The following is a 27,946-nucleotide window of genomic DNA, read 5'->3' as shown; positions in this document are numbered from 1 at the left end:
CACCAACAGAAGTGTTTCTAGGACCTTGACAAATCTACACTTGACCCTGAGCCAAGTCTGAACTTGATAATGGCTCTGTGAGAGAAGGAAGCTAGAACCCACCTTAAAACAGATTTTTCAGGTGCTCTGCTTCCCCCATTGTTATAGAATATTATTTTAAGATGTGTTACATTTGTTTATGCTGTGGAACATTTCTTTAGTGATGCAAAGTTGTATTGCATTCTTTTATGTTACATTGTTTAACTCTGTGAAGCTGAATGGCTTTGTCTGTCTAAAACACCCGATTGGCCTAATAAAGAGCTGAAAGGTTATCGATAGCGAGACAGGAGAGAGAAATAGGTGGGGCTGGCAGGCACCGAGAATAAATAGAAGGACAGGAACTTTAGAAAGGAGGAGAAGGAGCAAGAAAAGAAGAGGAGGACTCCAGGGGCCAGTCACCCAGCTACACAGCAAGCCATGGAGCAAGAAATAAAGAAAGGTATACAGAAATAGAGAAAGATAAAAGTCCAAAGGCAATAGATAGACGGGTTAATTTAAGTTTAAAAAAAAAAAAAAAAAAAAAAACTGGGAGTGGCTCAACCACGTTGGGAGTGGCTCTCAGCGGGACGCAGGATGGAGGCTGGAAAGAGCAAGCGGGAGCCTGGGGGCCAACAGCGACACAGGGCAGAGGATGAGTGGCCACCGTGGTAGGGAAGAAGGAGCCTCTGAGCGCCTGACCTGTCTCACTCCGCCGGCCCCACACCCCAGCCGCTAGTGCGTCCCCACCCGCCCTGAGCCGGGCTGCCTGGGGCCACCACTGCCGTGGAGCCCCGGGGAGCAAGCTGGTCCCCAGACAAAAAGAAAAACAAGTCCTCAGGGAGAAGCAAGTCTCCACGGGCTAACAGAAGCCGAGTCCCCACTACTGCACGGTCAGAGTGAATCAGGAATGTGAGAACCATCCACCGGGAGGATGAGAGGATCTGCAGCGCCGGGAGTCATCAGAACAGGAGCAAAGGAGAGCTCCGAACAGTGGGCGAGAATGGCACTGGGGCCATTCCCACCAAAGGAGTAGGAGCTCCGATGAGAGAGAGGCCTGTCGGTGGGCAGGGCCCAGACTGCCAGAATCTGCAGGCCCGGGAAGAAGAGAGGAACGAACTTTCATAATGCCAGGCGCCTGCGCTGGGAGGTGGTCACTTGCCCTACTGGTAACAGAAGCAAAGAGGTGTCTGTTAGAGAAAAACCAAGCTTTAAGCTTTCTGGGCCACTTCTTGACGACACCAATAGCTTCCGGGGTGTGGTTATTAAGTACAGCGAGTCCCCAGAAGCCTGGACCCCAGAGAAACAGTGGTGTCTCTACCCCTTTAAAAATGATGAGGTACTTCCGGTCATGTACATCCATCGACAGAGTGCTTGCCTTCCGGGTGGAGATCACCGCACGGCTGCCGACCTTCCCGCCGACCTTCCCATCGACCATCCCTCTTGCTCAAAGCAGCATGCAGTCTTCCAGTACCGGCGTATGGAGTACATGCGTGCTGACGGCACAGTTGGACAAAGGGTGAAACCTCCTCCATTGGCTTCGGCTCAGGCAACGGAACCTTCTTGAACAACAAGCATATTGAGCCACAGAGATACTATAAACTGAAAGAAAAAGATGTCCTTTAATTTGGGTTCATTAGCAGAGTATGTCTTGCTCCACGATTCTTCAGACAGCTCTGAAATAGACAGGAAGAAAGATGAAGAGGAGGAAATGGGAGGCAGAGGCAGAAGGATCTCTGTGAGTTCGAGGCCAGCCTGATCTACAGAGCGAGCGATCCAGGACAGGCTCCAAAGCTACACAGAGAAATCCTGTCTCCAAAAACCAAAAGAAAGAAAGAAAGGAAGGAAGGAAGGAAGGAAGGAAGGAAGGAAGGAAGGAAGGAAGGAAGGAAGGAAGGAAGGAAGGGGAAACCATTCCTACTGGAGGCCGTGGGGCTGACTCTCCAGCGCCTCTCCAGCGCCTCTTCTTGCCTTAAGTCTTTCTTCTGTTGCTGCCCAGCTGTGTTGGCAGTTATGAGAACTCTCACCTTGTGTTTTGTTGACCTCGGCACAGCAGCCGCCTGCCTGTGGGCACTTGTGTTCAGAACAATCTCACCAATTACATACAGTATGTCGAGTTTTGGTCAAAGTGTGTGGCTGTAGTGGGCACCTTCAAAACTGCTGCACAGGAACCTTAAGCCCTTGGAAAGGGGATTGTGGCTTGTTCTCTTTGTACAGTTTCCTATTTCTATGGTCGTTGAGCTTTGTGGACCAGGAGTTTTGTTTTGGGGACAAACCCTGGAACAGAGAATCTCAGTAAGCATTGGCTGTCACCGAAACAACCTCCAGCATACACCAAAGCTTTGACCTGGGTCAGCTCTTGAGTCATAGAAGCTGATTTTGCACTTGGTTTGTTTGGGGATGACTATTTACCACATGACCTCATTATTGACGGTCTAAACAGACACTCTGCGATGCCTGTGTAGACACGACTGTGTAGGGAGGTCATGTCTTCTACTAATGGGTGCTGGTATCATATCATGCACTGGGTTGTGTAGCTGCATACTGTGGGGATTCCTGATTTCCCCATGAAACACAGACATGACAGTTTTGATTGTCTGGTCTTTTTCCTTCAGCTTTGCATTTTTACTCAAATGTTACCTCTCTTTTCTCCCTTTGAGAAACACATTGACTTTGTAGCAGGGGCCTTGCTGTGGCCTAAGGTCGTGTGTCTGTGTCTAAAGGAGGTTGGTAGCTTCCACAGTTCTATGTTTTATCTTTGACCATGTGCTTGTATTTACTTCCCAAGGATGGAAAGCAAGGGGCAACCCAGCTTCTGAACTTCCCACTTGGGGTCTGTATAAGTAGAAAGGAGGCCATTACTTACAGTATGTGTGCTTGTAAGGGGTGTGTTTCAGAGCTATGTGCTGATCTTCATATGGCATTGTTTTGTGATAGAAAGAATACCATATGCTAGGCAATGCCTGCCTGCATTTGGAGAGCAGGTTTGCTGTGGGATGTTCTGTATGTTAAATGTGTTGCTCTGATTGATTAATAAATAAAATACTGATTGGCCAGTAGCCAGGCAGGAAGTATAGGTGGGACAAGCAGAGAAGAGAATTCTGAGAAGTGGAAGGCAGCAGAGAGCCCGCTGCCAGCCTCTGTCATGACAAGTGACATGTAAGGTACCAGTAAGCCACGAGCCACGTGGCAACCTATAGACTAATAGAAATGGGCTGATTTAAGATAGAAGAACTAGATAGCAAGAAGCCTGCCATGGCCATACAGTTTGTAAACAATGTAAGTTTCTGTGTGTTTACTTGGTTGGGTCTGAGCGGCTGTGGGACTGGCAGATGAGAGAGATTTGTCCTGATTGTGGGCCAGTCAGGAAAATTCTAACTACAAAGAGAAAACTCTAGCCACACAGGTTTTCATTTATCTGTATTTTTTGGATTAAAAAATAAAATTTATAAATATAAAAAGAAGAAAAGCTGACTAGAAATAAGTCAGGCTAAGGCCAGGCATTCATAAGTAAGAATAAGCTTCCATGTGATTTATTTTGGAGCTGGGTTGCAGGCCCTAAAGAGCCAAAGAGTAAAGAGTTAAAATAAAAATCAACAATACTCCATTAGCAGATTTTTGTCCCATGGAGTCCTCACCTTCCTTCAGAGTTCACTGACAGTGGGACATCTTTGGGAATCACTTGAAGAAGAGGAAACATAATCCTAAATCCATGAAAACTCAGGACACTGCTTTCAGCCCCTTTTCATGGGCACCTCTAAGTCAGTGACAGCAAAGAAGCTTCATCTCAAATGCCAGTCCTGATTGGCTGCCTGGAGTGATGGGGCAGGAAGCAGTCAACCACATCTGGACTCAATGAGAGAAAGCATGTGATATGCTGGAGGTATCTGGAAATAGCTCCAGAGATTGATGGTCTACATAGGTGCCCTGCATTCACCACCCATGGACTATGCTATTGTGGAAGGCACATGGCAGTATTTCTGTCCTCAGAAACCCTGCTTCCCATCAGTGTCCTGCCAGGAGGAAGTGTTAGCCTCTTCACAATCAGCCTTCAAGCCTCAGCTTTGCTGTTCCCAAACACGGGACATTAAACAAGCTGCTTACCCTCTTTGGGACACAGTCATTTGTACATTGCAGCAATCACAGTAGATACTATAAAGTTTCCTTTCATCATGAACAGAGTATGTGACACGAATGACTTAAAGGAGTGGGAAAGTTTTTAGAAAAACATCAGTCTGGAGTATTGAGGAAGACATGATGGCCGGAGCCTGGGATGGAGTCTTACTCACATGTGGTGGGCCAGGAAACAGAGAACAGCTGGAACTAGGGGTTGGGCTTTATCTTTTAAAGGGCTTCTCCCAGGGACCTACAATCTAGCTACCTCCTAAAGGTTCCAGAGCCTCAAAAATAGTACCTGTGGGAGACACTTAGCTTTCAAACTGTAACACCGACATCATAAGACTTCCGTATAACAAACTGACACAAGGCTCATAAAGCACCAGGCACACCACCTTACTCAAATCGAGCCTTTGACAAGGGATACTTGTTGTTGACTGCCATTCTATTAATGTCAAAGCCTACAAGTACACTGTTGTGGATACCAGCTTCCTGTTCCTATGACCTGCCAAGGTAGAGAGCACCCAGTCTTCCCAGATGGTCTATGCTCTTCTTCAAATGCCAGTGGACTTGTGGTAGCTCTTCTAGGGTCTGTGTTTACCTGGAAGTCCCATTATTCTCCACTCTAGTGTTAGACATTTCAAATCCTCCCCATGAGTTCCCTCCCTTGTTAATGCGATTACACATGGTGATTGTTTCATTAAGCGCCTTTTCATAGAGTGTTTGGTAAATACCTGGCAGAATGTGAAAGCTAATTATCATCTTAATTGGTGAAGATGAACTGGTACATAATATGTGTGATTTAATTATCAGGGCAAGCCCTATGAAGGTTAATGAGAAATGAAAACTCATAAGCAAAAGTTCTGGGATTTCTGGTCAGGTAATTGCTAAGCTTTGGAGACAACAGAGCTGATCTCTATAACTTTTGCACCTCAGGGTGCTAGCCTTTCCCTTTGCCTAGATCAAAAGATGAGGGCTGCAGTCTTATCAATACAAAGAATGAGTCCCCTGGCTGCTTAGTGTGTTCACTTATGTGAACACATTTTTCCTCTCTCTCTGTACATTTTCTCCCCAACTTCACTGAGATACATGAGGTACATGTGAAACAATTTTAAGAGAGAGAGTGTGTGTGTGAATTAGGGCTATTGTATCTTTCAAGGGTATCTGTCATTTCCCCCACATAGTGAGAATCATGGGAATTACTCAGTTAATTGTCTGTGTGCTTTTTTTGGCCTTGGATCCCTTCTTTCCAAAATGCCTGGGATGTTCTTCACATTGACTGTCCCCCCCCACGTCCTTGTTTTCATGTCCCATGACTGACCTCTTTTCTCCCACCATCTTGGACTTGTTCCATCACAACACAAGATCCCAAAGTTTGCTTGAGAACCAATTCTCTGGTAAACAAATGTTGCCTTTCTAGAAGACTCTTCAATCACAGGGACTCTTCACCTTAACTGCAACTCTGCTCTCTCCCAGGGCTGCTGCTTCCCTGCAGGCTCCACATTAGGATCTCTTCTCTCCCTTCTTCAACACAGAGATCTCCATCAGGAGCTGGGGGTGGCATCCTCTACCCTCTCCAGTGTTATGTATGGACATTTCCCTTCCACTCTCAGGACAGGATAGCACCCGTCCCCCAGTCTTGGCTTCCCCAGAGCCCCTGATAACACACTTTCTTCACTGGGAACTCCAACCCTACCTCTAGGTCCCTTGCTGCAACCCCTTATCCAGCTGTCCTTTCATTGCACATCTGTCCATCGCATGGACCAACTCTCTAACGTCTAGGCTTCTCCCAGGACTGTTCTCCTCGGCTTCCACTTCCTTCACCTCCTATCTAACCATTGCCTGAATCTGACAGCATCCCAACAGCTCCTTCAATATCTTATTTACTGTTCCTGCTCAGACACTTGTACCCTCACTCATCTTTATGCTGGTTATCACCCCTTGCTCCCTGTATCCTCTCCACAGCCTCCACTTCCTCCTTCACCATCTGCTTGTGGTTTATCATTTAAATTTAATTATCATTAAATGTTATCATTTATCATTTAAATTACTTTCCTGCCACCATTTTATTCTCTTCCCATTCCAAACTATTACTAACCCACAATTCTTTCTTCCTCCCCCTCTTTGCTATGGATCACTGCAGGCAGAGTACTTCTCCCTGCTTTATGGTGGTTGAGACTGAGATTTCCATGTGACTTGTTTTGAATAGCTGAGTGTGGGCAGGGGTGATGATGTGCTGGTTCTGAGCCAGGGCCTTAGAAGACCTCAAATATTCCTGGTCCTCCTTCTTCAGCATTTGCCAACAATAGGAGAAGAACATGTCTGGGTAGCTTTGGGGTTTGAGGAGAATGGAGCAGACTCAGACACACAAACCTGCAATGTAATCCAGAACCACACATGAGCTCAATATGTGTTTATTATAACTATAAACCATGGAGATTGGAAGTAGTTTATTACATGACATCATTGCATCAGTAACTAATCCTGGATCTCAATCCTCCTTCCAGACCCTTCCCATCAATATTCAAACGTATATCTCTCCCATCTTATAAAGAAAGCTGATTCTCCCCCACCCCTGTCCCCTCTGTGGCCTTTCTACCTGCTGCCACCTCACTGTCTCCTCTCAGGTGAGATCCGCCTTTTCTTACAGTCTTCCAGACTCACCTCCTTTTCTTGCCTCACCCTCCTGCAGTCTGATTGTGTTCCCCACTTCCCTGAACCTGCTCTTCCCGGGGTTTATCCAACTAATATTTACTGGGTACCTGCTCTGTGCTCTGCCTAGGCATCGAGAATACAAATATAAAACACTGGTAGGAGCCTTGACCGTCTGGTGGAGCATTTGGATATGTGAATACCCAACGTACTACGCTACACAGGAGGGAAAAGGATCTGCAGAGAAGTACAAAAAACCTAAACCCAGAGATCAGGAGCTCTTCCCTATCTAGAGGCCTCAAGTTTGACAAAGGATAAGCAGCACTCAGCAGGCAACAAAAAGGTGTGTGGGAGAGACACTTTCCAACCATCGAGGGGAAAGAATTGCCTCCCTTAAAGATACAAATCCCATCACTCCCAGGCTTAAACCTTCATTTTTTGTTTTTGTTTTGAATCTGTGCAGCTGTGTGAGAGAAGATCTTTGGTGGTCATTTTATCCTCACTGTGCTTATCATAAGAATTGGATAAATATCTGATATGAACAAACAAAAAGTTAATGATTCTCTCTGGTGAAACATTAGCATTACTAGACATTGTTACTCCCTAAATTCCTTGGCACAGTGTTATTGATAATTAAGTGCTAGAGTAAAACCAGTATTTGTTTCCTGTCCAGCACAATATCATATGCAGAGTTGGTACTCCATACATGCTTATTAAATGCATACCATGGTTGATATTCAAGAACTTGGGATGTTCTATAAACCTATAGTTTGCAATCCAGTCTCAGGGAACAGAAAGTGATATACTGAAAAGATATAACAATTTTATAAGAATACTCCATGAATAAGTACTGATCTCATCACACTTTAAGCTTCCTGTGGCAAAATCTATGGTTTTCCTCAGAGCAAATCAGGTCAAGATACTGGCAGACTGCAGCACTGAGGGAGTCTCACACAGATGGAACGCGAGCTGGACCTGAGATGTTAGTGGAATTTTGTAAGATGAGATGATAGAGATATACCTGTTCAAATACTGATAAATCAAAACTTGTTGAGAATGGGAACTGATGGCGAAGTGACCAACAGCAACCCTGGAACAGAAACAGTGATATGGATAGATTGGTGGGCTAAGGGTCCACACTGTTATGAAAGCCCATAACAAAAGGCCAGATTGAACTCAACGTCAAATAATAACTCTTGCTCCATGATAGCTGAGTCTCAAATGAACTCAAATGATTGAAAACATCTGGAGCAAAAGGAAAATGTGTTATCATATACACAAATGTTACCAGGCAGAAGAAAGGACACCATCATCTTTTCCCTCTCTATATACAAGTTCCTGTAAGACAGGGACACACATTCATAACAGTAGATATTGATGCACAACTCCCAAATTGAGTTACACCACTAAGACCAGAGATTCATTTCTTAGACAAAGCTGCAAGTCTGTTGGAATTCCTAAATCCTTAAATGGGCCTTAATTAAACTGTCAGTTTAATCTGTTTACAAATCTTAATGGATCAGGAAGTATCTGGGATGAAACAAGAGAACCACTGAAGCTAACAGACTCATCATAAGAGTGCTCTATGGGAAACTGGTACTGCCTGAGTCCCAGCTATGGCTGCACATGGTGGCCAATAGCATCAGGTGTGTTTGTGGGAAGGGAGTGGACACAGCCTTTGTGACCATCCAGAGTTTATTGAAGCCTATAATGTTGATTGATATTCTATGTCAGTTGTATTTACATCAACTTGCTCTTTACAATTTTGAGCCATTTCATTCTTGTATCACAGAGAGATTAGGATTTTCCTGGCACTAAGACTTTAAACCTACATTTTGGTGGGGTTTTGTCCTGGGAACTTTCACTTCTTTATAACTTGAATGCAAATGAAGTATAGGAGAAACTATAGCTGGAAAAAAAAAATAAGGAACGAAACTCAACTAGCTGTAATCCCAGCAACCTGGGATAGCTGCTGTTAACCGGCTGATATATAATTCCCCTGGACCTTGGCATAATTTCTAAAGTAAAACATAGAGCATACCGTGCATATAATTTTATATCCTGATTTTTATTTGACAGTGTACACTGAACATCTTTTCATGTCCATAAATCACTCCCCACACATCTCATTGTTACAGCCATGCAGCGTTCTACTTTACAGGTAATGATAATCTATTGTCTGACATCTAAGTTGTCAGCGGGCTTCAGATGTCGTAGCAGTAAATGATGGCTCAGTGGACCTCTTCATGCATTCTGAATTACCCCCTTGACTCTTGCCCTCCTTTCTGCTCTCCCTTCTTTATCCCTTTGCCTTCCTCTCACTCTCTGTCATCTTTGTATCCAAACTGTACCTCCTAGGGCCTTAAACCACCACGTTCTCTGCTCTTATGCTCTAGAATCTACTCTTCTCATGTCTCAGAAAGTTCTCCCATCACATGCAATTCCTCCCTCACCATCTCTCATTCTAGGTGTAGTAGTATCCCTTTCTTTTCCCTTTCACTGGTTTGTAAGGTCCATGCATTGGGGAAGGGATAATGTCTGCCTTGGTCAACTTCCTGGAAACAATGCCAACACACAAGCAGCAGTCCATCAACATCTGCAGAGTATTCAATGAGTAAATTCCTCAGGACAAGACTGCTAAGCCAAAAGGCCCACTTGTCAAGGCATACAATGCATGTCCTAACTGGTCGCTTGCAAGGCCTTGCACTGACTTGCTTTTGCTCTGACAGTGTGCAAAGTTACTCATTTCCCCACAGCCTTGATGCTTGTGAAAATTCGAGAATCATTGCTCTCTATGGAATCTGTCTAGGGAGCCCTGACTGGAATGATGTGCAGTGGTTCGTGGAGGAGGCTCAGCACAGTAGGGTAGAAACATGAAAGTTCGTGTTTTCCAAGCTTTGCTTTCTGCTATGTTCTGCTGAATTCCCTTTCCCCATCACTTAGTGATATTTTGGGCAAAAAAAATAAATGTTCCTGTCACTTTTAGTTATTAAAAACTCAGTCTATTTAGTACCAAACTCAAAATGTGTGTTTGTTTCAAAGCTCTTCTTCCCCCTGCCATCTCAAGGCCCTGGAAGCTCTCGGGACCCAGAGGTGGAAGGAGCTGTGTGGCATCTGCTTTCACTTCTCTACTTTCCTTCTCTTGTCTTTAGCTTTTCTAGACTTGGGAGTAGGGAAAGGGATGAGGAGATGACAGGCATTTCAGCCCAGAAGGGAGCAGCAGAAGTCATGAGGGGGCTTCACCAATCTTGATCTAATTAGGTCTGATTCTGTGGGAAGTAGTGATCAGCCCTGGTATGGCAGTCCCCATGTGGACTATAGGATTCTTTGTTGAAGCAATGTTCAACTCAACCAGGACTTCAACTTCATATAAGGACTAACTCACTTGGATAAAGATAAAGTCTCTACTAACATGTGCCCTGCCACCTCTGAAAGGAGATCTCATCACTTGCTCTAGCAGCCAGCCTGGCAGGTCTCAGCTCTTGCCCCTCCTAATCCCACACCCCTTTAGGTCAGTCCACAGAAAAAGTTGGTTTTCCTCTCTGTCCTTCAAAGATCAAGGAGGAAAAGAATGGAAGCACCTCCAGTTCTTCCTCCATAGGCCCTGGAGGAAGCTATTGCCTCAAAATGAAGCAGTCCTTCCTCAAGGGTGTGGGGAGGCTCAGAAGATTCAGACAGTACAACTCACTAGGTTCAAGGAGCTCCTGAAAGTAACAGGATTCACAAGGTCCCTCCCTAAGGTTATAGAAGCACCAGCAATGGCTAGAAAGAAGAGATTTAGGCTGAGCTGCCTGCACGTTGTGTAGGAAGCTCCAGAAATGCAGCTTTGTGATTCACTGCCCATGTTGAGGTGGGCTTTTAGATGATGTAACTGCTTTTGAGTCATCCATATTCTTAGAAGTAACTCCTTACCCATACTCCTGTAGGTAACTAAAATACACTACCAGTGGTTTGTTCGGTCTTTGGTACTCTATCTAGGGTGAACAGAGATTTGTTCATGTCTCAGCAACCCTACACAGCATCCTCCTCCTTTGCTGACATGACCTACATTCATAGACCTTTTGCAAAAATCTCTAGACCACAAATGGCCACTGGTTTCTGGCCATGTATGTTTCCCAGGGGAGACAAAGGACATGATACTGCAATTGAAATAATTCTGTAGCCATGTCATCATACCATTTCCTATCCTCACCTTATAGAAATGAGAGTAGACGGAAAGAGGTCAGAATATAAGGCAGGTCAGAGGTGGTATAAGTCAATCCTGCAACCTGGGACTCGCAAACGGCAGTGTCAGAATGTGTTGGCTCTGTTCCTCGGCCTATCTAATTGGAACACAGTCTTCATTGATGTTTCTCTCATGCTTTGGTTTTGGTCTTGGCAGCAGTTCTGGGCAGCATAACAATCTCATCATTTTGCTGCAGATGCGCCCATCCTAAACCACAACAATATTTATGTAATTACTGCAGAAATCAATTGCATATGGCTATATCTTGAAGTAACACTGGGGGGGAAAAAGCTGCAGGTGAGACTAAGAAATTTGCGATTAAAGGGAAAATGTCCACACAAAAGAAGTGAGGTTGAGTCCAGGATCTTGCAAGGTAGGGCTTTGGGAGGATAACGAGTGGCACCATGAAGAAGTACTGGCTCTTGTGCCTCAAGGAGCCTGGAAGGTCAGGAACCTCTTGTTCAGACTTACCTGTTGTTGGGGACAATCAGATGTCGCATGAAAACTGCAGAGGGAGAAGAGGCCCTAGTGAAACACTACACTGACTTTGTCCTCCAAATGCAAGTGCCATATCCAGTTGAGCATAGACTGGCTGAAATCCCTGCCTTCCCACTGTCAATGTGTGTAATGGTCCATTTGGTCACTTCCAGCACCTGAGCTTTTAAAGCCGTTTGAAGAACCCGTGGGTGGGAGAATGAATGGCAGGAATTCTTCCAGCCCCAGTATCCACTGGAAAGAAAATCTGGGACAGGGTCTCAATGAATCATTCGCAATGACAGGGCCCTCTCTTCCTTGCTAGGTGGTCTGTGGAAGTCAGATGCTCACTGAAGCAATTACAGTCAGCATGTTGGTGGCCTTGGGATTCATTAATTTTGACTTCAGTGGCATTGATTTCTTGTTTAGTAATTAGCTTACCAGAGCCCTTGATGGCATAATCTGTCCATTTACATAATTAAAACAGAAGTCTTAGGTTTGGATGGTAGCCAGGGCACTGGAGACTGGACACTAAGGGCAGCAGGTGCAGGACAGCTTGGAGTCCCAGCATTATGGTCTCACCAGCTGATCCCATTTACCCCTGTGACTTCAGTGGCCTGAGAACTTCTCTTTAGGCACATATATTTGAAGGCTGATGCCAAGGAGATTAGCTTACTAAAATTGGACTTTGAGAGAGGCTCTGATTTTTTAAAAAATATCTTCACAGTTTCATTCTTGTTTCTTGAAAAAACAAAGCCCAGTTATCCTTCCCTTTAGTATAGACCAGTCAGTGAATCAACAACAGTGCCCCCCCCCTCTCCCCATCCCTCTCCCCTCCTCCTCTTCCTCTCAATTTGTTCTGGGGTGGAGGAATGATTACTGGATTATGATGCTATTCCAGCAGCTCATTGAAAACCCACACTAGGGAGAAACTGAGGCCTTCTACCAACTAACAGCATGCACTGTTTAGCCACACTAGTGAGCTTCAATGGAAGTGAGTCCTCCAGTCTCCGCCAAGCTTTCAAATGACTGAAGCCAATAAGTCAAGCCTATAAGACCCCAAGAAAGAACCTGCCAGCCAAGTTTTTCCCAAATTCCTGACTATGAGATAGTAAATGTTTATTCGGATATATTTTTTAAAAAATGATTTATTGCATAAGTAAACCATACACAACAAAGGGTTTCATTAAGACATTTTTATTCCTGTACATAATGTATTTCAGTCACACTCACCATCCTATTCTCACCACCATACTCTCTCTTGTTCTCCTCACACTCTTGCTGGTCCCTTTCCTTTACTAATTCACCCTCTTCCACTTCCATGCCCGATGGATTTTATGAAGGCTTCTCACAGGAGCATGGGCAAGGATTTGTTTGCAGAAGCACAGGTACTTTCCCAGAGACTACACAACAGAAGAAATTCTCTCTCTTCTCCACCAACCATTAGCTGCAAATAAATTCTCAGGGAGGGCTGAGCCCCATGATTCCCAACACATACCATAACAGGCTACTGATAGGCTCAATTATGTGCAAATTAATCATAGCTTCTATGAATTCAAGAGTGTAACAGACATGACATGCCCATAAATCAGCATTCTACACTTCCTGCCCATCCTCTGACTCTTACATTCCTTCTGCCCGGTCTTCCGAAGTTCGCTGAGCCCCAGAGGGAGTGATATAGATGAACTAGTTATGACTGAGCATTTAACAGTCATTCTCCTAATTACTTTAACCAGTTATGAGTCTCTGCAGGCAATTTTGCCCACTGCAAAAAGAAGCTTCTCTGACCAAAGCAGACAGGAGTGCTATTGTAGTGGGTCACTGTTCCAGCTTTGACCTGGAAGTACTACCCCCACTGAGGCCTCTGGTAACTATCATGCCTACTTATGCCTGGCCCAGAGGCAGGGCCAAGATGGGAGCCTTAAGACCTGGGATCCAGATGTTCTGGTCTCTTGGTTCCTGGTAATCCTGGATGTTGGTAGACCAAGCAGAGTTCTCCAGAGAGCACCACTGGACTGCACTTCACCTCTCCCAGACCCTGTAACCAACCCCTTTACTTGTAAGTTACCTCCCAAAATAATCCTCCCTTTTAACTATGTGAAGTTGCCTTAATAATTCCACCAATGTGCTATTCTATGATCCTAAGCATAGTTAATTAGAAGGCAGCTTGGTAGGCACATCATGTCTCTATTTAGCAAAATAGTAGCATCCTCACTAGGGCCTATGATCTCTCTTGCCATGGTCTTTTGACTGGGTATACAGAACCAGAAGTAAATTCTTTCCTGTGAATCAGGCCTCATATCCAATCAGAAAGTAGTTGGCTACCCCATAACAGACTGGTTATTATTGCATCTTTGGGCACACCTTGCCTGTCTGGTTAGTATAGCTGCCCACAGGGTCCACAGCTGAGTAAAGCTGTTGATGACAGTTCTCTGTAAGCAGCCTGTATAGCATCTTTTGATACTGTGAGGTCTAGACAGCAGGAAGGAAGCTCCCAGCCCAGTTCCAGCCTGACTGCTCTATGGCCTGCAACCAGGGTAAGACACCAAGTTGTGAGGTAACCTGTTACATACAATAACTAATACATAGAATATTAATTTTTTCAATGCTGGTCTGTTTGTTTGTTTGTTTGTTTATTTATTTATTTATTTATTTAGCCAGAGCTGAAGACTGAACCCAGGGCCTTGTGCTTACTAGGCAAGTGCTCTACCACTGAGCTAAATCCCCAACCCCATCAATGCTGTTTTTAAAGTGTGCATGATTTGTCTGCATGTATGTATGTATGTCTGTGCACCACATCTGTGCCTGGTAACCCAAGGAAATGAGAAGGGGGTGTCTAATCCTGGGAGTAGAGTTATAGAAAGTTGTGAGCATCTGTGTAGTTGCTGGGACTGAAACTCAAGTCCTCTGCAAGAGCAGTCGATGATTATAATCACTTATCCATCTCTTCAGCCCCCAATGCTGTTTCTTGAAGAAAGAAAAAATCTGATCAAAATAGCAAAACAACTGAAGTGTCATGTTCTAGACCATAAATTCCTCTGGCAAGAATTTGCCTTATAAAAATGTGTCTAAGATGTAAGTAATCATATTTATAAAAGGCTCATTGTGGCATCCTCTCAATAGTAAAAAGAGAGAGCAATGGGCATTCATATCAATAGAGTTGAATAAATTACACAGAAAAGCCGAATAATTCCACCTAGGCATTAAATTTGCATTTAAAAAAAAACCTCAGAATTCCAAATCCAGATGGTTTAATTAGTAGATGTCTTAGTGGGGATTTCTAGTGCAGTGACTTTTTTTTTTTTAATGAGCAAAAACAATTTATGGAGAAAAGGGTTTGTTTCATCTTACAGCTTGTGGTTGATTATCCAGGGAAGCCAGGGCAGGAACACAAGACAGAACCTGGAGGCCAGAACTGATGCAGAGGCCCTGGAAGACCCGCTTACTGGCTTGCTCCTCAGGGCTTGTTCAGTCTGACTTCTTACGCTCTCTAGGACCACCAGCCCAGGAATGGTGTTGGTCACAGGGAGCTGGGCCCTCCCACATCAACCATCAATCAAGAAAGGATACCACAGGCTGGCCCACAAGTTTTTTTCAATCAAAGTTCCCTCTTCTAAAAGGACTCTAGCTCCTGTCAAGTTGATGACATAAAACTAGACAGCACTGTAAGTTTACCAGCAATTTATGGGGGGGGGGAGGAGTATAAATCTTTATACAAACAATCTTGAAGAAGAAAAAGAGAGAGGGAGAAGAATTCCCAAGTTAGGCAGAATGTTGATTCTAAAAGTTGACATAAGTAATTTTTAAAAGGAAAATTATATGTAATCATGATTCATTAGCAGACTCAAAAATTTTCAAAAAGCATCTAAGAAATAGCAGTAGGGGCTGATGAGATGAAGGAACCTGCAGCCAAGCCTGATGAGCTGAGTTTGATCCCCAGAACCCACATGGTGGAAGGAGAGAACTGATGATCAGAAGTTGTTTTCTATCATCCATTTATGCAAATGTACTCCCTATAAATATAACACAGAAATGAAAGACTGATTCAAAATTGTTTAAAAAAAAAAAGAGTAAACGGAAGCAACTTACTTTATGGAGAGGTAGTGAGGACTGAGTGTCCCAAGGTCTCTCACTCTCTGCAGAAGGTCTCCACCAAATCCCTCAAACCCCGGGGCTCAGACAACCCTGCGGAAGAGGAGACAGAAGAGCAGAAGAGACCAAAGGGATGGAAGACATCAAGAAAGCAAGGCTTTCCAAACTAACATGATCAAAGTTCATGGGGACTCACAGAGACAGAGGCAGCATGCGCAGTGCCTGCAGGGTCTGCACTGGTAGGTCCTCCACATAGATTTTTATGGTTTCCAGGTTAGTGTTTATATGGGATTCCCAAGTGAACAAGTGGGTCTCTGACTCTTGTGCCTTCTCTTGGGCTCTTCCCCTTCTGTTGTTTTGTTTTGTTTTGTTTTGTTTTTGTCAAATTCCAATGTGTCAGCTCTGTTTTTATTTTATTATTTTATTATTATCCCTGTTTGTTTCCTAAGAAGAGACAGAAAGGGAGTGTGTATGGATGGGAGGGGAAGTGAGGAGGAATTGGAAGGCATACAGGAAGGGGAAATTGTAATTGGGATATGAGAGAAAAAAATCTATTTTCAGAAGAAAAAAAAGAAAAAGAGACCACAATTTTGGGAGGGAGCTGGGGGGAGCATGGAAGGGGTAGGAGGGAAAAAAGAAGGGGGAATGATGTAATCATATTTTAACTAAATATTATTTTTTTTTAAAAAAAAAGAAAAGCCGTTGGGGAAAGCGATGGGGAGAAAAACACATTATTACAAAGTGGGAAATTGTCTCTTGACAAAATGCAATATTTATTGATGATTTTAAAGACTCATTTACCTGGAGAAACACAGAAAGAGTGCTTTCTTAACACTAGAGAGAAATGTTAGGAAATAGAGACAGGTGTTTAATACTAATGCCTGCAGCCTAGCATTGTATAGCAGATCTTGTTTGGAGCATTAATGCAAAAAAAAAAAAATCAATCAAAAATACAAAGATTACAAATGAAGAAATAAAATGTCACTGCTCACTGACAAAATTATTATGCACCTAAAAATTATGAAAGAGTTTACAATTAAACTACTATCATTAATAAAAGATTGGTAAGCATGCTATATACAAAATATGGTATTTTGCATACCAGCCACTAATAGAAAATGAAATTTTGGAATTATATATTTTGTAACACCATCAAAAACTATAAGCATCTAGGAATACAGTTGTCTTCCACTGTGATGGACATTAAAGAGTTTTGCTAAAATGGAAAGAAATCAAGGCTTCTGGGGTTGCATGATATAAGATGCTGCCTCCTTGTGACAGGGTAGGTTAGAGGAGTCAGGATAAGAAATGATCAATTCTACTCCAGAGAGAAAATGACAAGATCACTGGGAATAGTTAAAGGGGTAGTGGGAAAGGTGGTAACTAGAGAGACACAGAAGCACAGAATGGTGAAAAATGGCTTCAGCCATGGCTCTGCAGCATGACAGTGAGTGGGGAAAGACAGCAGCTTCATCGAAAAGGTGAGCTACGCAGATTTGGCAAAAAGAATCCAGGACCCCTGCCCAGGAAAGAAGTCTTCCAGCATAATGGGCCAGCCGTCTAGAAGAGGTTCATTCTATCAGTCACCGTATACTGAAGGGCTTCACTCAGAAACCCTCTTGCAAAGACACCTAGTAGCTAAGACTGAGCTACCCTGAAACCCTGACAACAATAACAATCACAAGTCAAGGATACTGAAGTCAACCAACCATAGGTCCAGGGTGGACACAGGTTTGGGAAGCAGTCTGGAAGATGTAGTGAACATACCAAGAAGTACAGATGCCCCAAGGGTCAGCTTGAAGGATACAGGGGTTGGAAGCCCCATTCTTTGTAGCAAGCCATTGACCTCAATACCTGAGAATAGCTGTAGAATTTGTTAGCCCCAAAGTCAGTGGGTGGCCCAAATTTTGGAACCACCCATTTGTCACAAATTTGATTACCAGTGGGACTGAAAACTCTGAAGTTGCAGTGTCCTCCTTGACTTCTACAGCCCGGCTCTCCAGCACTGTATTTGCTGCTGAGTATGTTTGGAAAGCACAGACACTGATTCTCTTTTTACAGATAGATCTCAGTGATGTTTTCTCCTACTCTTCAATGTACTCAGAAGTCACTTAGCCAGAACACTGGCTCGTTGTGGAATATTACTTTAACAAATACTAAGAAAAAAATCAAAATTAGTTCTTGTATCTTATATCATAGTAGAATAAAACCAGAAACAATTAGCAAAATAAACTAATGAATCTATACAAATATATGAAAAGTTGACCAATATACTCTTGAATGATCAATAGGTCATTGAAGAAATTGAGGAAAAATATTTTAAATCCTAGAATAATAGCACAAGTTATCAGAAATGTTGGGATTCAGCAAGTTCTAAGAGAGAAGTCTTTAGGTAAAAGCATTTACACCTTAAAAATATACACCATGAGGACTTAACGAAGCAAGAACAAGTCAGACCTGGTGGTGCAGGCCAGTAATCCTAGCTAAGGATTTGCAAGTTCAAGACCCACTTGTATTACAGAGTAAGGCCAAGGCCAGCCAAGGTAACTTAGTGAGACCTTGAGTCAAACTTGAGAAAAGAATTTTAAGAGGGCTGAGGATATAAATATGTGTCTCAGTGGTAGAGCACTTGTTGGCACAGATGAAATCTCTTATTGAATTCTAATACTGAAGAAAGAAAGAGAGAAAGAGGAGAGGGAAGGAAGGAAGGGAAAAGAATGAGTAAAACCCAAATCAGCAGGTGAAGAGAAATACTGAAAATCGGGGCAGAATTAATGAAGTGGTGATGGAAAAAAACAAAACAAAACAAAACAAACAAACAACAACAACAACAACAAAACAGCCCAAAGAATCAAGAAACCAATGTGTTACAGCTTAAACGTGAAATGTTCATGTGGTTAAACACCAGGTCCCAAGTGGATGACACCATTTGGGGATGTTATGGTGATATTTTATTTGTACTGAAATGTGATTTTATTTGTATGTTAATAAAGTTGCCTTGGGGTCAGAGCAAGCCATAACAGAAGCTGGGCAGTGGTGGTGCACGCCTTTAAACCCAGCACTTGGGAGGCAGAGCTAGGCGGATCTCTGTGAGTTCAAGGATACAGCCAGCGTGGAGACACATGCCTTTAATCTCAATACCAATCATAGACGACCTGGAGGTCTGTACAGACAAGCAGTGATGAGGAGGTCATGTGGTTGGGTTTACAACCAATGAGAAGGGAGAACAGAAAGTCTATAAAAAAGGAAAAATACACTGAGAGTAGACCTCTTGCAGAGAGGAAAGATAGCAGCAGCAGTGAAGGGTAAGGTTTTCAGCTTTTTGCTATTGCTCTGACCTCTTGGCTTTTAACTCTGCAATTAGCTCTGTGTTTCTTATTTAACAAGACGGTTACATCTACAGGATGTTATGGAATCTTTTAGACCTGGTGCCTAACTGGCAAGTGAAGGCCATTGGAATAGAGTCAGAGAGTCATAGCTAACTCCAAGTATGTCCCAAAATAGCTGCTTCCTGATATGCCAAGATGTGAGCAAACCACCTCATGCTCATTCCGTCAAAGACCCAGACATTTCACCACCAAGCCTTTCCCACCATGATTGTCTGGGTGCTTTCAAAGTATGAACCAAAATAAATCTTTACTCCATTAAATTGCTTCTTGTAAGATATTTGGCCATAGTGACAATAACAATAACAAAAATAACTAATACCAAAAAAAAAAAAAGTTGGTTCTTTGAAAAGCTTGACAAACCCTTGGCCAAACTAACTAAAAGAAAGTGAGGAAAGGTTAGTATTAATAAAATTATAATTAAAGTGGGACATTAAAACAGATGCCAACCAAATCCAGAGACTTTGGGGAATACTTTGAAAATGGATTTCTGAAAGGATAGAAATGATAGATCTGTAGACACGCCTGACCTACCAAAATTAAATCAAGAAATATAAGCATCGTAAAGGGATCTACAATGAGCATGAATCGAAACAGTCACAAAGAGTCTCCTGTGGTGATATATTGTGTCCCCCCAATATATTGTGCATCCTAATAAACTTATCTGGGGTCAGAGGACAGAACAGCCACTAGATAGACATAGAGGCCAGAAAATGGTGGCACACACGCCTTTAATCTTATCACTTGGGAGGCAGAGATCCATTAGGATCTCTGTGAGTTCAAAGCCACACTGGAAACAGCCAGGCATGGTGACTTACACCTTTAATCCCAGGAAATGATGGCAGAAAGCAGAAAGGTATATAAGGCGTGAGTACCAGGAACTAGAGCTGGTTAAGCTTTTAGGCTTTTAGCAGCAGTTCAGCTAAGATCCATTTGGATGAGGACACAGAGGCTTCCAGTCTGAGGAAACGGGATTAGCTGAGAAATTGGCAAGGTGAGATGGCTATGGTTGGTTCTGTTTCTCTGATCTTTCTTTCAGCACTCACCCCAATACCTGGCTCCAGGTTTGTTTTTATTAATAAGATCTTTTAAGATTTGTGCTACAGTCTCCCAATAAAGAAAAGCCCAGGCCTAGGTAGGGTCACCACAGAATCTTACCAGGCTAAATAAAAAAATACAAGTTACATATGATTTCATAAAAAATAAACTGTCAAACTCATTCTTTAAGGACAGTAATATTCTGGTATCAAAGCTGGGTAAGTCATAACAAAAACAGAAAACTAATAGACCAACTTCTCGGATGAACATAAATGCAATAATTCTCAATAGAGTACTATCACACTGAGCTCCACAACACATTAAAAAAGCCACACACTATAATCAAGTTGTTTTCATTCCATGGGTGTAAGAATAGTTCAATATCATAGATCAATAAATGTAGTACAGCATACAGACTCGGGGCTAGAAACCACATGGCTTCTCAAATCAAAGGGATCATGCAGAAAATACATTTGACAGAATTCAATACATTTTACTAGAAAAGCCCCCAAAGAAAGTAGAAGCACAAGGAACATGCCTCAACATAATAAAGGCTGTATGATAAATCCATAGCCAGCATCACATGAAATGGAGAAAAACCAAAAGCATTCCATTTAAAATTAAGAGTGAGATAAAGGGGCCCACTCTCTCTGTACTTACTCAATACAATGGGAACACAAATGGGAAAAGAGGAGTGTGTGTGTGCTGGGGGAAGGGGTGTATCATGCACACTAGCTGAAAAAAAAAAGGAAAGGAAAAGAAAAAGAAAGTGGGAATAAAACCTCCCTCATTGACAAGCAATATGAGCCCATATTTAAAAGATCCTGAAACTCCACCAGGAAACTTTACTGTCAGTTAAAAACTTTCAGCGAAGTACTGGGATGTAAAATCAGCACACCTTAACCGGGGGTTTTTCAAGCCAGGGACAGTGTGGCTCACATGTAATGCACTCAAGAGTCTGAGGCAGAACAGAGTGACTTCCAGGACAGCCTGGGCTATAGAGTAAGTCCTTGTCCAAAACACAAACAAACAAACAAAAAAGAAGCCTTCCTACTGTTTGTTTAGTTTTGTTTGTTTTTCAAGACAAAGTTTCTCTGTGTAGCTTTGAAGCCTGTCCTAGAAGTAGCTCTGTAGATCAGGCTATTCTTGAACTCACAGAGTTCGGCCAGCCTCCTCTGCCTCCTGAGTGTTGGGAGTAAGGGTGTGAGCCACCACCACCCGGCCGGTGCCTTTCTACTTTTACCAACATACTTACTGAGAATGAAATCATGGTGTGTGTGTGTGTGTGTGTGTGTGTGTATGCGCGCGCTGGGGGAGGGGAGACGTATCATGCATACTAGCTTTTAAAAAAAAGAAAGAAAGGAAAAGAAAAAGGAAATGGAAATAAATCCCCAAGGAAAGAGGTGAAAGATTTCTACAGCAAAGGCTCTCAAACAATGAAGAAGACAATGGACAGCAGCAAGCATCCTGTGCTCACAGACTAACACTGTGAAAATGGCTGCATTGTCTAAGTGATTTGTAAACCCACCATAACCCACCCTTCTTTGTCTGTTTTCTTGATGACAGCCACTTTGATTTGGCTGGGATGGCTTCTCAATGACCAGACTGCTGAGGATGACAGGAAACACTTTGTCTCATACCATAACAACTCACTTTTACATATGAATGCAGGCAGCTAATCCACCGTGACTTTTAGCACACGGACACAGACAGACAGACAGACAGACACACACACACAGAGAGAGAGAGAGAGAGAGAGGCATAGCCTACATGTTGACTCAGAACTTCTTTAGAGACTCTATAACAAAACTATCAAGTAAACACCACTGTGTAAGTACATTCTCACTTGTTTCCTTGTCCTATGTGTGACAATGCAAACAATCTGGAAGCAGCTTGGCTGCTCATCCCCTGAGGGGCAGCTAGCTAAATGGTGGTTCATCTGTGGGACACTGTGTTTCAGTTCAGTGAGTTGCAGCTGCATTACTACATGCATACTCTTAGCCACTGCACCATGCTGTATGTCAACCTGTACTATAAAAATCATTGTACAGTTTCAATGATAGAGTATATAACAGCATCATAAAGGACTAATGAAAGGTTGAAACAGGACATTCTCCTGTGAAGACTCTAGTAGTAGTTAAGCAACTTTATCTTCTAAGTCATTCCTATAACCCAGCTGGAGGAGGATGAGGAAGAGGAGGAGGCATCCAAGGGTAACCAGAGTCACTGACCCTGAGGCCCGGGGCAGAAGCAAGAAAGAACCCTGGAGTCAAACCAGGGAAGCAAGCTGAGGAGGAGAGCCAAGCATTGAACAGAGTTGACACTGGAGTTTGGATCTGGTGATGGCAACGGGGTTTATTCATTGAGAATCCAACTCTTACAGGGTCCAGCTGGAGAACAGCAGATAGCTAAATTACTAGAAAGACTTGGACCAGAAAATGTGGGTTTGAGAATCTGGCTTTTCCATTATCTGTGGGGCAAGGTACATGCTTCACTGTTTCATTGTTTGTAAAAGAGGTGGAAGAGTGAATGGTGATAGAGCTAGGTGCCTATCGGCAGCGTTCAGAGGCAAAAGCCATGTTATTAGTATCTGAGTTCATACAGCAGATGCTCAGCAAGGATGACAACAGTCATTATCACATCTTCCTGTGCAGACCATTCATTACAGGTGCTCAACCATGTCACTGTTGGCAACAGTATCATGATGTCTTCTTAGTCCTCGGAGATGAAAGGAGAGAAACACTCTGCCTTCCCTTCTCTCTGTTCCACAGTCCAGGAGCCTCCTGTTTCTTCAGCTTTTATTATCTCTGTGTGCAGCTGGGGAATGCAGCATTTAAACAGCTCAAATGGCTGAAAGCCAAGGGTAGAACTTATCACAACAGTGTCCTGGTAATAATTGGCCCTGATTCATTCAGGCGAAATGGTTCATGTGCGCACTGTGCCGATGAAGACATCAGGGCTTGGGGACCGAGCTTAGGTATCTGGCTCAGAGACAGATTTTAATTACTCTGTGGGGAGGGGGGAGAAAGAGCAGAAGAATAGACAGCAGTTGGAGGAGGAGGAAGAGGAAGGAGGAGAGAGTAGGGAAGAGGAGAAGAGAGACAGAAGAGAAGCCAAGACTGGAGCAAGAAAAGGTTGGCTTTCTCTACAGGGACAAAGTGGATAGAGAGGCAATATGAAGCTTGAGTGTTATTCATGAGAACCGTTTCCATAAATTAGTTCTGGACATGTTTAGATTGAGTGTTCCACTCTGGGACATTCCATGGTTCAGCCCTGTCCTACACTCTGTCTGGTTGGATGAGTTAGATGGCAGGAGATATACCCATGTGCCTCCAGACTGAGAAGCCCAGAAATCAAAGAGGTCCTTCCCCATCCTCTCATCGACTGGGTGAACCACCATCACATCTCAGATGGAAGGAAAGCCTCCAAAAACTTTTCACACTGCATTCCACCTTGTTCCTTTCTAAACAAGTCAAATCTTTTGACTTTCTGTCTCAAATATTCAACAGCCCTCACAGGGGAGGAAACCTTTGCTGGGTTTCCCTGGCAAGTTTGCCGCAGAGCACCACTCTCTTTCTCTGGGTGAAGGAAACCCAGTTTCTTCTTGAGTGCTCATAGAACTTCAGGTTAGAGTCCACCCTCTGTAGTGGATATCTGTTCTACCTATGACCTTGAAGTGCCAGCCCCTGGGGCACTGCCTTAGGGCTACCCTTAAGACTGGAGAGGCAAAGAGAGCGCTCTTCTCTCCCTGGGGGCTTGGATGGTGCAGACTGACAAAGGTGGGACAGCACCTCAGACCCTGCCACCATTCTCCTATTCTGTTTAGTGGGTTTTCTTTCCTAATAAATTCCTTCTACCCTTTAAGCAGACTCCCATGGATTCCTCATTATAGCCCTCCATGAAGAATATCCAACTCCATTGAAACTTCATATTCTGCCTTCATTATGAACAAGTAGCTGGGGTCACCCTACTCTCCATCACCCTTCAGGCCCACCAACATTTCAGAGGTGATGGGGAGAAAGAAAAGAGATGGCTTCCAAGAAAGGTTAAGGTTAGGGTCATCTGTCAACTGGAGTTATCCACAGCAGCCTCAGTCCTCAAGATTCACCTGATTCTTGGATCTCAGCAGCACCCTGCCATTTGCCTTCTTTATAGTACTGTGACCATATCACCTCTCTGTTGCTCCCAACTCTGTATCACTTTCCACAACCCTAAAGAGTAGAGAGTGAAAGTAATTATGCTGGTTGACTTTAACTGTGAGCTGACAATTACCTGAGAAGAGAGCCTCAGTAGAGGCTAGATCAGGTTGGTCTTTAGGGGACTGTCTTGATTGCTGATCAGTGTGGGAGGACCCAGTCCATTGTAGGTAGCACCATTACCTGGGTAGGGGTTCCTGGATTGTATAGGACAGAAGAAATCTAGATGAGTAGAAAGTAAACAAGAAGCCATTCATTTATTCCCTGTTGCTCTTAACCAAGGACATGATGTTTCAAGTTCCTGCCTTGTCTTCCCTGAAAAACAGGCAAATAAATGTGGAACTGTAAGCTGAAGATTTCTTCCCCAAAGCTGCTTTTGGTTGTGGTATTTTGTCACAGCAACAGAAATGAAACTGGAATAAAATTGCTCTCTGGGAAGGCTGGCCAGCCTCTTCCACCTTAGCCTCTTCTACTTCCCTCCCATCGCCGAAGTCTGGAAACTAAAGTTTGTTCGGTTTTATCTCCCTTTGGCAAAAGTCTCGCTGTACAGTGCCAGGATCTGTGGCTGCTGCCCTGGGTTGGCCTTCCTGTCTGTCCATTGCATAACAAGCGCCTTTGTTCCTGGCTGAGTGTCGACATTACTCAAAAGTGACAATGCTTCCTTTGCCTTTGCCCCCCTCCTCCCAGCTCATCAGCCTCCACCCGTCCACACCACATCACTGTGAAAACTGAGTCAGCAGGAAACAACTGGACACTGATATGTGATGCCTGACATGCTGCTCTGGGTGCTAAAGAGAAACCCATGATTGGCAGCTTCTCTTGAAGGTCTCAGAACTGTTTGGGGGCCTTGTCACCTGTCAGCGCACAAGTAATATGCTATTAAAGTTCACCCACCCTATCCAAGTGTATGGTCACTGCAGGACTCGGGCTTCCCTAGTGTTATAGATGCCCAAGAAAGACAGGAATCTGACAAGGTCATTGGGTCCATCCTCTAGTTTCCAGGCTAACCAGACTCTAAGACCAAGGAGAGTCCATCATTTTGTTTAGTCATGAGATCCACAGTGAGGGAGGTATTCCATTCTCATTTCACAGATGAAAGCACCAGCTTTGATGAGGAGACAATCAGGAACACAGATGTAGGCTTGGTTTCAGCAATGGCCTTGAAAACTTAAAACATTTCCAGGTCATTGCCCTGTCTTCTGCCTCTCAGGTACTTCTGACCAAGTGCAAAGACGGTAGGATGGGAGCCAAAGGTCTGAACTCTAAAAGGGTGTTCTTTGCAGAATGGAGCCTGGGGAGAGCCTACAAACATGATTGCCCTGCAGGAGCACCCTCCTAAAGAGGTTACTCACTCTTAATATCTTGGTATGAGTAATTAAATCAGAAGCACTTGTGAGATACAAACACACATGTCTCCAGCCCAAAGGGCAACTGCCTCACTAAGATCTAACCGAAAGGTACCAGACTAAAGAAGCAGGAGGCTGTAGGTGGAAGAATCCAGGATCCCCCACTAAAGCTACAAGCTGCCCACAGACTTGGGTCCCACTCATCAGCTTCTTGCTGAGAGAGAGGTCTCCCTGAGATTGGTTGGGAGCAGGTGCGTTACCCAGAGCTTGAGGATGGGGTTACTTCCCCTACTTGTAACCCAGCTCCCAAATGCCACCGCACAGGCTTTTGTGGACCATTTAGGTTAGAATGTTTGTTTCTCAGGCTGGAAAGGTTTTATCTTTCTTTTTTGTCTTTAGAGAGCAACAAAAGCTATTCCTCTATGGGGGACTCCATTTCTTTGGAGAAATTTGTGGGAGCAGCACCTCCAGCCTTTGTTTATACCTCCACTCCCAGGGCTGCCCATTCTGTGGCTTGAAAAGAACGTAAAAGCAGGGATCCCAGGATTTGAGTAAAAGGAGGCAAGTATAGAAGGAAAAGTACGAGGTGGGGAGGGGTGGAAGCCATGTTTGAGAAAAAAGGGAGGAAAGAGGATGTGATGGTCAATACTGGTTGTCAACTTGACAGCATCTAGAATCTTCTAGAAGACTAGCCTCCAGGCAACATGTCTAAAGTGGATTAGGGTGGGGAGCCCATTCCAAGGGCTGTGTCCTGGAATAAATAAGAGGATAAATCGGGCTGCACACAGGTGTGCATCTTCTTTCTGCTTCCCAACTATGGATGTCATGTGACCTGCTGCTGCTATCATGACTCCTGCCACCACGAGGGACTGCATCCTTGGTCCCTAGGCCAAGCAAACCCTTCCTTCCTCAGGTTGTATTTGCCAGCTGTGTTATCACTGCAATGAGCAAAGTAACAAACACAGAAATGAGGGAGAGGAGGAATCTGGGAAATGATAAAGTGAGGAAGGGGTGGGTGGGTGTAGATGAATTTCTAAGCGGTCTTATTAAATAAAGAACATAGAGCTAAATATAGGGGTGAGAGCCTTAGAGATCAGGGAAATAGGGAGAGCCACCAACCAACCTTACCTCACCAGCTCTGCAGCTCCCAAAAGTGAGCCACTTCCTGTCTTACCCGTGTCTTTACTGCCTTGCTGTTCTGCCCTCTCATTGGCTCTTAGTCCAGCTACCTCACTTCCTTGTCACTGCCTGTCTGTACAGACCTCCAGGTCTCTATGGTTGGCGTTGGGATTAAAGGCGTGTGTTACCACACTTAGCTCTGTCCCCTAGTATGACCTTGAACACACAGAGACCCTGCCTTCCAAGTGATCAGATTAAGGGTGTGTGCTACCACTGCCTGACTTTTGTGTTAATGGCTTGCTATTTCCTCTGATCTCTAGGCAAACTTTATTTATTAACATGCAAATAAAATATCACCACACTTCAGCACAAATAAAATATCACCACAGGTGGGGAAAGAAGATGGGGAGGTGAGTCGCAAGAGCTCTCCATTTCAGTCTGCGTTGTATGACTCTGGCCCTCCACACTTGCTCAGAACTGGCTGTCGCTGATAGTGCTTTCCCTGGAGGGCAACCCAGGCTACACAGCAGAAAATAAAAGCCGCTATAGTGGTGATGATAATATTAATAAATAAAACAGACTAAAGGCAGGGGTTATTAAGTCAAAGAAAAGCTGGCTGCAGGGAGAGCGCCCCACTTCCTGCGCAGCTTTGATTGGCACCTAGGGAGGGTTTTAAATGCCTCAGCCACATGCTATTCCAAAGCTAGGAGAAACCTGGACATCTCAGGGGCTGCTCCACTCCTTCATTTGACAGAGAAGGCTCTGAGAAATTCAATTATTTTCTCAGTACCCCTCAGCAAGTTAATAACAGATTCTGACTTAGGGGAAGCTCGGTTCCCGATCGGAGAGGTGACTTTACAGATATGAGAGTCTGGGAGCTTTGACGCCAGTCAGCTCTGAGTTCCAGTCCCAGCTCTTTCCTCTGGCCCTGTGGTTGGGGTCTGGCTCTTTTAGAGTTTCCTGTGGGAAGAATTAAGTGAAATGCAGCAGTGAAAAAAAGTGGATATCTCTCTTTTTAATATCAGCCTTGGTCAAAATTGCTTTCTGCTGCGTGAAATAGGGTTCAGCTGTGGTTCAGGCCTCCTGTCCTGGTGCTGGGGATGGGATCATAAGAAAAGACCCTTCTGTGTTAGCCCCTGTGGTGGCCTGAATTTGGAATGGCCCCCATGTGTCATTTGAATGCTTGGTCATTAGGGAGTGGTGCTCATTGGCAGGGACTAGGAAGTGTGGCTTTATTGGAGTAGGTGTGGCCTTGTTGGAAGAAGTGTGTCACTGGGGTTATGGGCT

The 27,946-nt window shown here is 44.0% G+C and overlaps 1 pseudogene; it reads left to right on the top strand.

The window, feature by feature from the left end:
• Positions 1-612: 612 nt before the first annotated feature.
• Positions 613-27,946, top strand: part of LOC118587583 — a 68,932-nt pseudogene continuing 41,598 nt past the window's right edge.

Source organism: Onychomys torridus, chromosome 7 (genome assembly GCF_903995425.1).
Source record: "Onychomys torridus chromosome 7, mOncTor1.1, whole genome shotgun sequence".
Taxonomy (NCBI): Eukaryota; Metazoa; Chordata; class Mammalia; order Rodentia; family Cricetidae; genus Onychomys; species Onychomys torridus.
The sequence above is the reverse complement of the archived record's forward strand: the minus strand, read 5'-3'. Positions and strand labels throughout refer to the sequence as shown.